Here is a 12,664-nt window from a genome sequence, read left to right as displayed (position 1 = left end):
TTAAATACCTAAATATAGGTATACTTACGCCTTTGGCTTTACATAAAGTTAGAATGTGTATTCTCTCCAGGATTTTAAGATGTTAAACTGTTAGATGATCTGAAATACTCTTAAAATTCAGAATAAGCATTATAACACAGGAAGAAGAAATAAAAAGAAGATTTAAAAGTCAGAGAAAAGTGGTAAACCCAGAAAAAGGGTAGGCAGCTCCTAGCAGAAACCAGAACGTATCTCTCAGACCGTCAAGCCGGGGTTGAGCTCCAGTAACAGACAACTGTGGTGAGTGCTCTGAGGTCTTCTAGCACTTCTAGCACCCTTCTGAGATGAAGCAGTAACGCTGAGACCATGCTGGACACGTGCAAGGACCAACTCTGAAGGCCAGGCCAGGGGACAGCCAGCTCATGCTGTTCGTAATTACCAAACACCACATGATTTGTAATTCGCCCAAAACCCTGTATTTTTATTCAACCTAAACTGTGAAACTACAGCATAAGCTCTCAGTAGATCCAAAATATGGAGCAGCAGTTAAGGGAGACAAATGCACATGTCCTAGTTACCTTCCTGTGGCACATGCCACCTCCATGTGATGACATGTGACAACACACCCTGGACCGCTGTACGAGCCGGGTGATGAGCCGAGGATGCTGAAGCTGTCCGCCCTCCCTCCCTCTCCTGCAGGAGGGTCAGTACCTGCTGCCATGCTTGGTGCCCCCGGTCCCTTGGGGCAGAGCCAGGACCTGGTCCCCGCTGAGCTGAGGGACTCCCAGCCATCCTGGCCACCTGGTCCCATGGCACAGAGGCTTCTGAGCACCCTTAGAAAGCCTCACCCAGAAAAAAATACGTGTTTTTTCTTTAGCATTTACTGGAGAGTGTGATGACACCGAGGCAAGAGGTCTGGAAGCTGTTAGTAAAAGGGCCCAACGGTCTTTGCACCCCGGGTTTGAGGGTTGCAGCCCGCATCTCCCTCCTCCTCAGGAGCGCACGGTGCGGGGCTGCGCCGCGGGGGGTGCTGCCCGTGCCGCCGCTCCCTCCCGCCGGCTTTGCCCACCCTGCGAGACCCACCCTCCGCACATCGCTCCCGCGCCTCGTACCGGTCACCCTCAGCTGCTGGACAGCAGATCACCGCCGTGCTTCTGGAGCTGCAATTTTCTCTGCTTTATTAAGTCAAAACTCTGACTATATCTAACTAGATCTTTCCAGCTGTGCTTTTTGTAACTCCTCAAGGCCAGAAAGTTATCCTAAGTGCTTTGCCTTTACCTGGACCTCTGGAGGGAGGTGAGCGAAATAGGGAATTTCAAGACTTCTGGAAAACAGCAACTCCTCTCCAAAATAAGTATCCTTTTGTTTCTGTTTTTAAGTCAAACCATTTGTTAAATTACTCACCGCAGTGAATATTAGGCATGATCATTACTTCACAGGAAGAAATCCTGGGAAGAAAAACCACAAGGAGGCTAAGGTATTTCCTCTCTTACAAACCAGCAAAACTCCAACTGTGCTTCGACACACAGATAAAAATACTAATACTCCATTTTTATACTAAGCCATCTCAAGGCACCAGCGTTATGAAATGTTAAAGAGGTGCCAGTGCACAAAAGGGCAGGCTGCCTGCCTGTCCCCGTGCAGCCCAGCCGTGCTGCAGAGGCCTTTCTGCAAGCCAAACCTAGGCTGTTTGATGCAGCCTGGCTTCTGCCTGCCCAAAGGGACCTTGTTTGTGGTGGGGTGTCAAGACAAAATGACCCTCCATCACCGTTTGCAGCACAAAATAAAGGGCCAGTTCCCACCTGGCTGATAACGGCAGCTAAAACTGTCAGCAGTGTGACTATTTACAGTTCAGATGGGAGCAAGAAGCTCCAAGATCTGCCTGCAATGTACCCAGGTTTTCCTGGTAGTAAATGCTGAACAAAAACCCACAGTGCAACCACAGCCAGAGATATTTTGGGTCAACCCACGGCTTTTCTCAGGAAGTATTTTATAAAATGGCCCTCTACTACGTGGAATTGTTAAGCGTTGTTCCATAGGCTTGTCCCAGCTCATAGCCATGCTTCAGTGTACAACAGTTTCCTTTTGGGCTGCAACCTAAAGGTTTTTGACAGATCTGATTAATGCGGAAATTCCAGGATTCTGCAGCTTTTTGTGCTTTTTTTGTGCATTAGTAGAATCATGTCTTAGAAACAATTTCCTTGTAAGATTATCTCAGCTTGAGGAATCATGCTGCAGGTAGCATCCATGCCTGTATAGCCAACGTGCTTCTTTCATCCCTTGCACAAACTTGTCATTTATGCCTCACTGCACTGTAAAACTGCAGCAGGACAAGGCTGAGGAGCATTTCAAGACAAATGGCACTGAAGATAGAGACATGCAGGCTGCTCTCTTTCTCAGGCAGACTATTTTGTTGCTTTTCTCTCTTTGCCTTTTCTTTTCCTTTCTACTCTATTCAGCAAGGAGAAATCAATCAGTGCTGCCAGAGAAACAGAACTCCAGCAGGCAACAGCCATGACCAGCCATGGATTTGCATCAGTTTGCATCAGCCAGGCTCATTGCTTAGGGAGCTATTGCACTTTTATACTGGAGCCGCAGATCAGAGCTCCCCCTCCTTTCTCGGGCATTTGCAATGGAGGGGATCTGAGCTTAGCTGTTTTGCAGGTCTGTGCAGCCTAAACAGAAGAGCCGCTCTGTGACGGTAAAAAGCCTGTAGAAAGCTCTGATAATGAGCAGATATTGGCTTGTTTGTCCTGACTGACTGTCATGATGGTTAGAAAACATTACTGTGATCATAGCCACCTTTGCTGGTATTCAGAAGGTAACGTCAGTGATGGCCCAGCAGCCCATTCGGCCACCAGCGGATGGGCTGTACCACGACATTGCTACCAGGGCAGTACTCAGCCAGCAAGCGCAGCTGGCTGTGGGGTGCTGCTCACATGCCTATGAGTTTGCTGGGCTTTAGCTCTCTCCTTGTAATTGGCAGGTTCCTGGGATGTGAGGTGTTGCCTTCCGGGTGCCAGCCCAAAAGACATCCTGGGAAACCACACCTTGGAAGATGTTTGCTTCACACAGCTATACCTGACCTCCAGGCTGTGGTCAGGTGCTGTCTCTATTAGTGCAGTCCCATTTCCTCTGGCATTTGCAAGCAGTTTTCATGCTCCAAAATGCAAGTCGATAATGTCTGAGAAATCTTGCAAGCTGATCAGCAGCTCTGGAGAGATGTGAACCTTCTCCCCAGCCACAGGGATTAAGGGCTTTTGGCACTTCTCTGGAGACAGACAGAGCTTTAGAGGAACTGGGCTCGAACAAAACCACAGTACTGCCTAGCAGTGGGTTGGATGAACTCTGCGGAGCATTGCCATTTCCCATCCAGACTGCGAGGAGGAGGTGAGTAATGTGTACACAACAAAAGCAGCTGGGCAGAGGATGTAGAATGTCCTTCATGTGCTTCCCCTAAATGGCAGCACTACCAGATATTGCATTACTGCCTTTGTGGTATTCAGCGTGTGCAAACCGAATATGCAGCACTGCTGCGACTTCTCTGAAATGAGCCAGTTGTGGGAAAGGCCGTGCAACACCATGGTGTTGTTTGCTGCGAGGAGAGGTCACTTGTTTCCTCTGCCTGGCCTCACAGGAGAGATGTCCAAGAGCGTGAAAAAGTAAAGAGCATTTTGACGTGGGCGATTAACAGAAGCGCTTGCTCCCCTCACTAGGAGGTTGGCCGTTCGCCAAGACCCCCAGAGAGTGGGCAGTGCAGCACCGCGTGTGGCTACGAAGGCTTGCAGAGATCCCTGTTTCATGTCCTCAGATGATCAACAGGGTAGCTGTGGGCACAGAGTAAGGAACAGGGTACTCTCTGATACAGGGGTACAGGTTGCTCCCAACATTTAGCCCAGGATCCTACCCCCTGCATGAGTACAGGGCAGCTGCCTCTGTCCACAGCCCAGATTTAGCAAAATTTTTAGGCAGCAGCTCGTCTTGCAACTGTTACCCACACCTCCCGCAGGCTGCTCTACACCTCCTGAAGGTGATGTCTGGCCCCAGCAGGGACAAGTGGGACCCCCAAGGCATCTCAGAGGGTTGGCGCTGACCAGGCTGTGGGAAGCTGGTGCTGTACCGGCACCTCTTGGGTGGCAAAGAGACTCCCATGGCAGCAGCTTCTTGGAGAAATGGAAACCTCATTAAACAATCCCACCCCGGGGGTCCCAAGGGCAGAGCGGGACCAGCAGCACCAGCTGCACAGGGGGACTGTGCCAATTCTGCCACGTACTTCTGCCTCTTCGTACTTTCTCCTCCAGCCTGTGCCCAGCAGCAAAATCCACACCATGGGCCAGAGCAGAGGCTCCACCTGTGCAGCACCATCAGGGAAAATGGGCTTTTTGACACCCATTTCTAGTTGCACCGCTGACGTAGAGGGACGATGTGTGGAGGCACTCGCCTCTGTCTCCACATGCAGTGATAACTCAGGCGGGGCTGGGTGAGGACTCATCAGGATATCCTTCCAAATTACCTCCTCCCAGCCCCAGGAAGGGGAACAGGCACATGTGCTTCTACGGGTGAGAAAATGGCCCTCCCGGCTCCATCCGCCCTCACTGCCATCCTCTGAGTTTGCCATAAAGCCCATTGACGCCCGGCTTCTGCCTGCCGATGCTACCTGGCTGCCGCGGCAGGACGCTTGTAGCTCGCTGTGCGTGTGATGTTGTGCCACCCAGTGAAGGAGTTATCTCCTCAGCAGATAACTGGGGAGATAACTGGCCTGATCCCGGCGCCCAGCCAGTTCTGTCTGCTGGCCGCAGTGGGAGCTGCGCTCATGGACAGCAGTCTCCCGTGCTCCGCAATTGGGCGGGACAAATAACTTAAAACGGCAGAAGGCGTCCTCAGGCCTACCCCCGGCTCACTCTAACTCACGCTGTTGGCAGGTTTGCACCACCTCTCCCTGTGATACCTGTTTCCAGGTTACACAATGCTTACGCCATAGTTAAGCGTCGACGTGGCATGCCTTGAGGAGTGGCTGTTTGCCACGCGGCCAGCAGCGCCCACGTTGCCAGGACCGCACTGGCCGTGCACCGCGCGTCCCACAGGCTCCGCTCCCCCGGGTCAGCTTTCACCCACTCAAACGTGGCTCTTGGCCAAACCACAGACCCGAGGACCCAGGGACGGGGCTGTGCTCCTGGCTGAACGGGAAAAGGGCTGACAATGAGAAAAACAACGGTATGCCGTGTTAGCAGAGTGGGCTTTCAGAAAACCCTCCTGCATTAAATAGTTGCTCAGCTATCAAAGAAACAATGCAAGAAACAGACAAGAAAACAGCACTATCTGCAAAGCTCGTCAAAGTCCCAGAGATAACTCAAAATCCTTTTGTAGGGATTACCAGTAAATACCCAAAATGAAGGTAACGTTAAAGACAACCTAGAAGAAAAGCCGCATGGTGTATGGCAGTGGTTAAAAGCGTTCTCTGCTCGGGTGATGGCTCTGAGGTTGTTAGGAGCAAGTTACACCACGTGGTTCGCGATGGTGCACCATGGAGGCCATGGGGCTTCATGGCACTTATTCAGGCATCGATGAAGCCTGAATGTCCCGAGCCTGGTCCCTGCTTTCGCACGGTGAAGCCACCTCCGTGGGCACACAGCAAATACCACAGCAGGGTTTTGTCACTGTCCCTTGTCCCAGGCATGAGCGCAGTGCCACGGTAGGTGCACAGGCATTGGCCACGTGTTTCCAAGGCAAAAAAACGTTCACCTTCGCCTGTGGCAGCGTCCAGGGGCTTCATCCGACTACATCAGCATATGGCACTATCTGAACATTGTTTTGGTGGGAGAGCGGGCGCAAAACCTTGTGCTCCTTCCTGAGCAGGCAACATGGCCTGAAAGAGCAAGTCCAAGGTACACGCACGGTGCCTTAAATCTGGAGGAGACACCTGCAAACACAGAGATCTGAGAAATGCTAGTCTCAGCAGAGGCATTGATTAGAAAATTATAGCTAAAATTATAGGTAAATTATAGCTAAAAAAGACCACTTCCAAATAACACTGCTGGCAAATACCAGTATAACCATTCAAATGAGACACGGAGAGGACACGTCCGCTGCCTTACATGTGATATCAATCGAACCAGAGTAAAGAGGGTGGAAGATACTATATTTCAAACTGGCAGCATTTTATACTTCTCTCCTCTCTTTTGCACTGGAGCAAATGAAGATGGTGAGGAATCCAGCCCTGTGGCTGCTAGATAAATGTTGAAGATTCTCAGGAATAGGTCGTACCACCTTGTGGAAAAATTCAAGGTTAAGCTCTCGGTTTTGCTTGTGTTTCTGTAATATCTGGTACCCTGCTGAAACGGTGCTGCCTTTAAACAAAAGGTGTTTCTGGCAAGTAGGAATGCAAACACCTACAGACAGCAGACAGTCAAGCGTGCAAATAAAAAACTTTTTTCATTTACTAAAACAGAATTGTTACATATTTAATAGAAAATAAAGGGGAGGGGGCTTATTAACAGCACATTTTTTGATTTTTTTCTGTTTACATGCACAAACTTGTGCACAAACAAGCATGCCTTACCTTTATTTAAAATTACATAAAATACAGCCTCCTAAAGAAAAAAAAAATATTAGGAGTTAATATGGAAGTAAACATATCTAGTTTGAAAGTGACTATATTGCATATAAATACAATACGCACACGGTTAATGTTGCTTAGCTGGCTTAAAGCTAAACCTAACCCAACATGCAACTCAAATTCCCACAGTTTAATACATTTTATGACTAAGCTGCATGCTGTAATGGCTATTCATAAAACCTAAATCACTTCAACATCCAAAAGCCAGCTTGTGCACTGAAACCTGGGCTAAGCCATTAAAGGCATCCATGTCTGAGTGACAGTGTGAGCCCACTGCAGCTTGTACCGGTGTTGGTTCTGGCTGCTGGGGACTCCCTCCTCCTGCCAGCCGACAGACCCTTCACCGAGCCCCTCCACCTCTAAAGCAACAAAGACAAATCCACCCTCCCCAAGCCCTCCCAAACCCAACACTGACTACTTGCCCTGCTTTGTGGCTGGATTTACTTTGCTGAAACAGCTTTGCAAAGGGTTTAGCAATCACCAGCGCGGAGGAGGTGTATTCGGCACGCGTCCAGCCCCCACAGCCTCTGCTGAGCTGCAGCCATGCCTCGGAGCTGGCAGGCGCTCGATTCCTGCTGCTAAGGGCCTGTCTCAAGGCATGCGTGCCTGCAACGTGCACGGTCTCGCCAAGCCCAGGAGCCCGCACCCTGCGCCTTAGCCCGCTGGAGGACCAGCCGGCGCTTTTGCCTAAACCAAGAGTTGCGCTTCTGAGGGATACACGTGCTGGACAAACAGTGACTCTTTGCACCAGCTGTTTGAACGCCAGGGTAACCAGGCAAAAGCACAATGCACTAGACACCCAGACAGCAGCTGAAGCCTCTGTTTTATTCCCTAACTCGCCTTTCTCACTGCTCCAAAGCATCTCCGGACCATCCAGAACCCCCTTGCAGCAGCCCTGGGCTCCACTTACCAGGTTTGAGGCAGTGGGCTCTGACACAGAGATTAGATGTACCCTGAGCCCAGCAGAAAGCCATGCTACACCCATCACATGTGGTGTCTGTTCGCACCGCTGACCGCTCCACCGGGCATGCCAGCTGCAGGACCGGCTGGTGGTCAGTGTGATGGTGGCCATCAAGCGACCACGGCAGCATCTGCATATATGCTCCAGCCATCAGCAGGCTCTTCCCACATGCAGGTCCTCCGGGAGGGTACATGCCAGCAGCACATGCATGGTTGGCTTCTGCGTGAATGCGTACCTCTGGGAAACGGGGGAGGAGAGCAAAGGTGGTGGAGAAGAGTAATGTCAGTCCCTGCACCAGGCACACAGTGGAGGACATGCAACTCGTTCCCGTAGATGTGCTGTGTCTGCACTTGACTGGGAGGGAAGAAATGGGAAGCAAGAGGCGAGAGAGCAAACCTAGAGGTAAGGTGCTGGCACTGGGAAAATTAGGCAGGAGGAGGAGGAAACCTGGCAGAAAGATGGGGCATCGGGGCAAAGAGCAATGCTTGATGTGAAGGACAGTTTGCCGATTCCCTCACCCAGAAAAGATGACTCATCCAAAATGCAATGAATGCACTCAGAATTTGCACCCAGAGGCATACACCAGTGATATACAAACTCTATTTATTTTCTTTTTTCACACAGTTATTTCAGGAATGAGTGATAGACACAGCAGTCACAGCTAACGATTACAATCAGCAATCCATTTGTATTGTTTCCATTTCAGACTGAGGAGGAGATAATTTGCTTTTGGTTCAGAGTAATAGAATGCTTTTTTCCCCAATTTATACTGAAGTAAAATAATTTCAGATTCATAATGTGAATGCTTGCAGAGAGGCTCGAATGCTGGTCCCTGGCTGAATGCACCTATTTGTTCATTAACATATAATGCAGATTTGAAGATCAGGCAGCCCTGACTGCCTGCGTTACACTCCTGAAACGAACGTCTTCTTTACTGGAAGTCTGGGTGTAGGCAGGAGAGCCTTATTAGGGTAGCCTAGCGATGCCTATAGTACCTCCGGTTCCAGTTCTCACCAACAGAATCTGAAAGTCTTCAAAAGCCCAACCCCAGTCACGCTCTCAGACAGTACACAGTGGCCAGAAACTGAATGTGTGAAATCCAGACTTGGTGTTCTTCTGTTTTCTTTTTTATGTTGCTTTTTTTTTTTTTTAAATCTGTTGCAAAAAAATGAGAGGTTACAGTGTCATTGATTCCTGCTGGTAGGAAGTATCAGAAAACAATCAATCAGCTTCACCCGCAGCCAACTTTACCTACAGTTAATTAATTAACATGGCAAAAGCAATAGCCCAAATATTCAGATGCTTTAAATAGCTGCTTGGGATAGCTTGCCAGTTAGGCAGACATAGGGCACAAAGGTTAAAGAAATGTAACTGAGACCATTTATGCACCTAGTCTGTGCAAAGAAAAATTGTGGGGACTTAGAAGGAGCCAATACAATAACTTGGTGGCTCAGACTTGCCATCAAGAGTACTCCAATACACTTTCTACAAAGGGTTTTTATCAGAGATCCGAAATATATTGGGTTATGCATTACGTGTTCCCTTTTTACAGGGTGCTGATGCATATATGACAGCCAGGAGGTACCTGGTCTGGCTGGAGAAATGGGCTAACAGGAACTTTATGAAGTTCAACAAAGAGAAGTTCAAAGTCCTGCACCTGGCAGGGAACAACTGCAAGCACAAATACATGCTGGGGTGCCGAATGGCTGGAAAGCAGCTTGGCAGAAAAGGATCTGGAGGTGCTGGTGGACACCAAATTGAACATGAGCCAGCAGTGTGCCCTTGCAGCAAAGAAGTGTCCTTGGCTGCACAGGGAGGAGCGATGACAGCAGGTCAAGAGAGGTGATCCTTCCACGCTGCTCAGGACTGGTGAAGCCACCCCCCAAGCACGTCCATGAAAATTCCACAAAGATGATAAAGGAACTGGAGAATCTGACATACAAGGAGAAGCTGAGAGAGCAGGGACTGCTCAGCCTGGAGAAAACAAAGCTCAAGGAAATCTTATCCATGTGTAAAAATAGCTGATGGGGGTGGACTAAAGGAGGTGGAACCACAACTTTTCCAGGTGGTGCCCAGTGACAGGACCAGAGGGCACAACTGAAACACAGGAGCTTGCCTTTGTACATCAGGAAGCACTTTTGCTATGAGACTGGCTAAACAGGTTGCCCAGACTTTTGTGGAGTCTCCATCCTTGGAGATGCTCAAAACCCAACTGGATGCAGTCCTGAGCAACATGCTCTAGCTGACCCTGCTTTGAGCAGGGGGGCTGGACACAATCTCCAAAGGTCATTTCCAACCTCAGCTACTCTGCAAGTCCGAGATTCATGCCTAATTCTTTGTGGGGAGAACTGCACTGCAGCTCCCTGACAGCAGCACATACGTCTGCTCTTGGATGGACAACAGATCAAGAAGGTCCTGTGCTACAAGGATGCTCACGGTGGGCTATTTGGTGCTGTTTGCAGCAGGAGTGATTATCTGTCTTCCACTAAAGAATGCCACTCTCAGTGTTACTGAGAGGATCCCTAAGGCATCATAGACCCTCTCTGGTGGGGAGCAGAAATTTCTTGGTCACACAAAGTTTTACCAGACTGGTGTCTTCATTGCCTATGGACCTGTGGACATCTGTAGAGTACTTCTGAAGGACACACAGAAAGTAACTAAGCAAAGTAAGCCTGTCACAAAAAGCCTTCAACAGACCATCCATGAAAAAAAGTTTAAGGATCTATCAATTTGTCAGAGAGAGGAAAAAGGATGGCTGTGATTTAGTCAATCTGATCAAACGCAAGTGGGCAGTGATGCACCTTTCTCCCACCCAAGCAATGGATTTCAGCGAAGTATGGAGAAAAGTCCAGGAACATGAAACATTGCTAAGAAGATGTGGAGCAAGGACTGTTTTTCATGGGAATACTACAGTGAGACTCTCCAAACAACCTATTAATCTCTGAATAAATGCTAAGTGAAGGCTTACTTTTTTTTTTTTCCTATTGCCACCTTGGCAGGAATGAGTTCTCAGCTGCCAAGCATCGGCTGTCAGAGTTACACTGCCTGCACACTGTGGTACAGGGAGGTAACATTCACCGGCCAGGACTCCACTGTGCCCTTTAGTGCCCTCTGATTTTCATCCCTTGCAAACAGCAGGGAGGAGGCGGTCATCTGCCATTGCTTAGGTGAAACATGTTAATCCACCGATTGCAGTGTTGCAATGGGAACAAATGGCTGTCACGGATGCCGCAGCCACACAAACCAGGTGAAGGCATACGGCAGGGAGGTTCTGGTGCAGGGCAATGAAACAAGAGAACGTCAGTCCCTTCAGACTCTGGCCACCTCTGGCAGCCTGAAAAAAAGGAGGAAAAATGTGTCCAGCCTATTTTTGACAACAACATCAACTCCCTGGGGAGTGAGAAGCTCAAAACAATTCACAGCAACAGAGGGGTAAAACAACAATGTGATGCTCAGAGTAATAAATTGACTAATTCTACAAATTTTTTTTAGAGGGGAAAGCTACAGGGTTTTGCAGGAGAAGGAAAGGGGTTAGTAAAAAGGGCCTCCTTTGGTCAGTAAGATACTTTTCTTTAGGATGTGATCTGTGTTTATACTCGAAGCAATAGCAGGAAATGCTACTCATGCAATGCAAACCGGCATAATTTTGTGACCAGCAAACTGGCCTCTGTGGTCCTGCAAAACAGCTATCACCACCGGTGCCAGCCATTTGAAGGGTGATTTCCCCGGGACACCTGTAGCGCTTTTACTTTGAAGAGCTCTGCAGGTACATGGGCACAGCTGCCGCTGGCCCTTGGCTACGCCACCGGCCCTTGGCTACACCGCCGAGGCTCTGCGAAAGCCAGCCTTGAGGCAGACCCTGTGCACGAGTGCAGTCTTTCCTGCTTTATGGACTTGGCTTTGTTACTTTATATGTCGGTAAAGAACAGGTCCGCTGTTCAACAGCAGCAGGCTGCCTGAGGCAGAAATGCACCAGCTTCTCTGTTAGTCATAGAACAGAGGGCTGGAAATGCCAAATTTCACTTCTGGTCCTCAGTTCAGCTAAAGCGTTAAGTGAAATGAAATCATCTCTTTACCATCACCTGCTGCATATAAAAGCAATCTGTTGGATGGGCAAAGCACAAAAATATTGTGCAGTTCTGACTGCACAAAGATTGTCTTTATGAAGTACCACTGGGTGTCAAATACGACTGTTCACTGCTAGCAGAGTTAGCATATTGCTGATGCATTATGATGCATTGTTTGGGTCAGACTGCATACAGACAAGACACACTTTATATTCACATGCAGTCATCATCGACCACATGCTACACAACCCTGCTTAATTTTAATCATAACTGCAGGAAAATGCCTGAAACACACCAACATTGTAAGTCTGTGCTGTTTTAATGTCTGAAAGAGGGTTCCTAGTCCATACTACCAGGGTTAGACAGGTCATACTCACAGGACAAGGCTACTTCTAACATCCACCAGTTCCATTCTCCCTCCCAGCAGACAAACTGTCTGCTTTAGACAAATGGAATCCCCAGGCCCCACAGCATCAGCAGGGACCCTCATGGTAGGGAAATCCACCAGCAGCAATTGCAAGGCTAAACTTTATCATCTCAAATAAAGCCCATGGCTGCAGAGAATCCCAAACCTGGGGAAGGTCCAAATCTGTTGGCCCCAGCTGTAGCCCCCTCCTCCCTCAGCCAATGGGCCAACAGTGACAAGTCAACCTTATCCAACAAGTCATCTGCAGGTGACTGAACGCTCCAAGACATGGGGAGCCAATACAAGGTCTCCAAGCGGTCTGTAACAGGGGGACAACAGCTGCAAGTTCTCATATCTTCCTGCTCAGCTGCAGGGAGAGCAGAGCCCCTGCTGCCTTGCTTTCCCCCTTTGCCAGCCACACGACATAACCCTGAAACAGACCTTGCTGAAAGCCCCATGCAATTCAGGGAAACAGGCTTATTCTTGGGAGCTAGCCTTGAGGAACATCTCAGAGGCCTCAGCCTCTCTCTAAGCAAAAGCCCTTAAAAACATATTTAAGGTTTCACCTATGTGATATTCTTCTACATTACCCAACACATTGCAAAAGCACCCAGATTTGCCTGTACTCCCTCACA

Source organism: Phaethon aethereus (assembly GCF_964289735.1).
Source record: "Phaethon aethereus genome assembly, chromosome: Z".
In the NCBI taxonomy this organism is placed as follows: Eukaryota; Metazoa; Chordata; class Aves; order Phaethontiformes; family Phaethontidae; genus Phaethon; species Phaethon aethereus.
Note: the sequence above shows the minus strand (reverse complement) of the source record.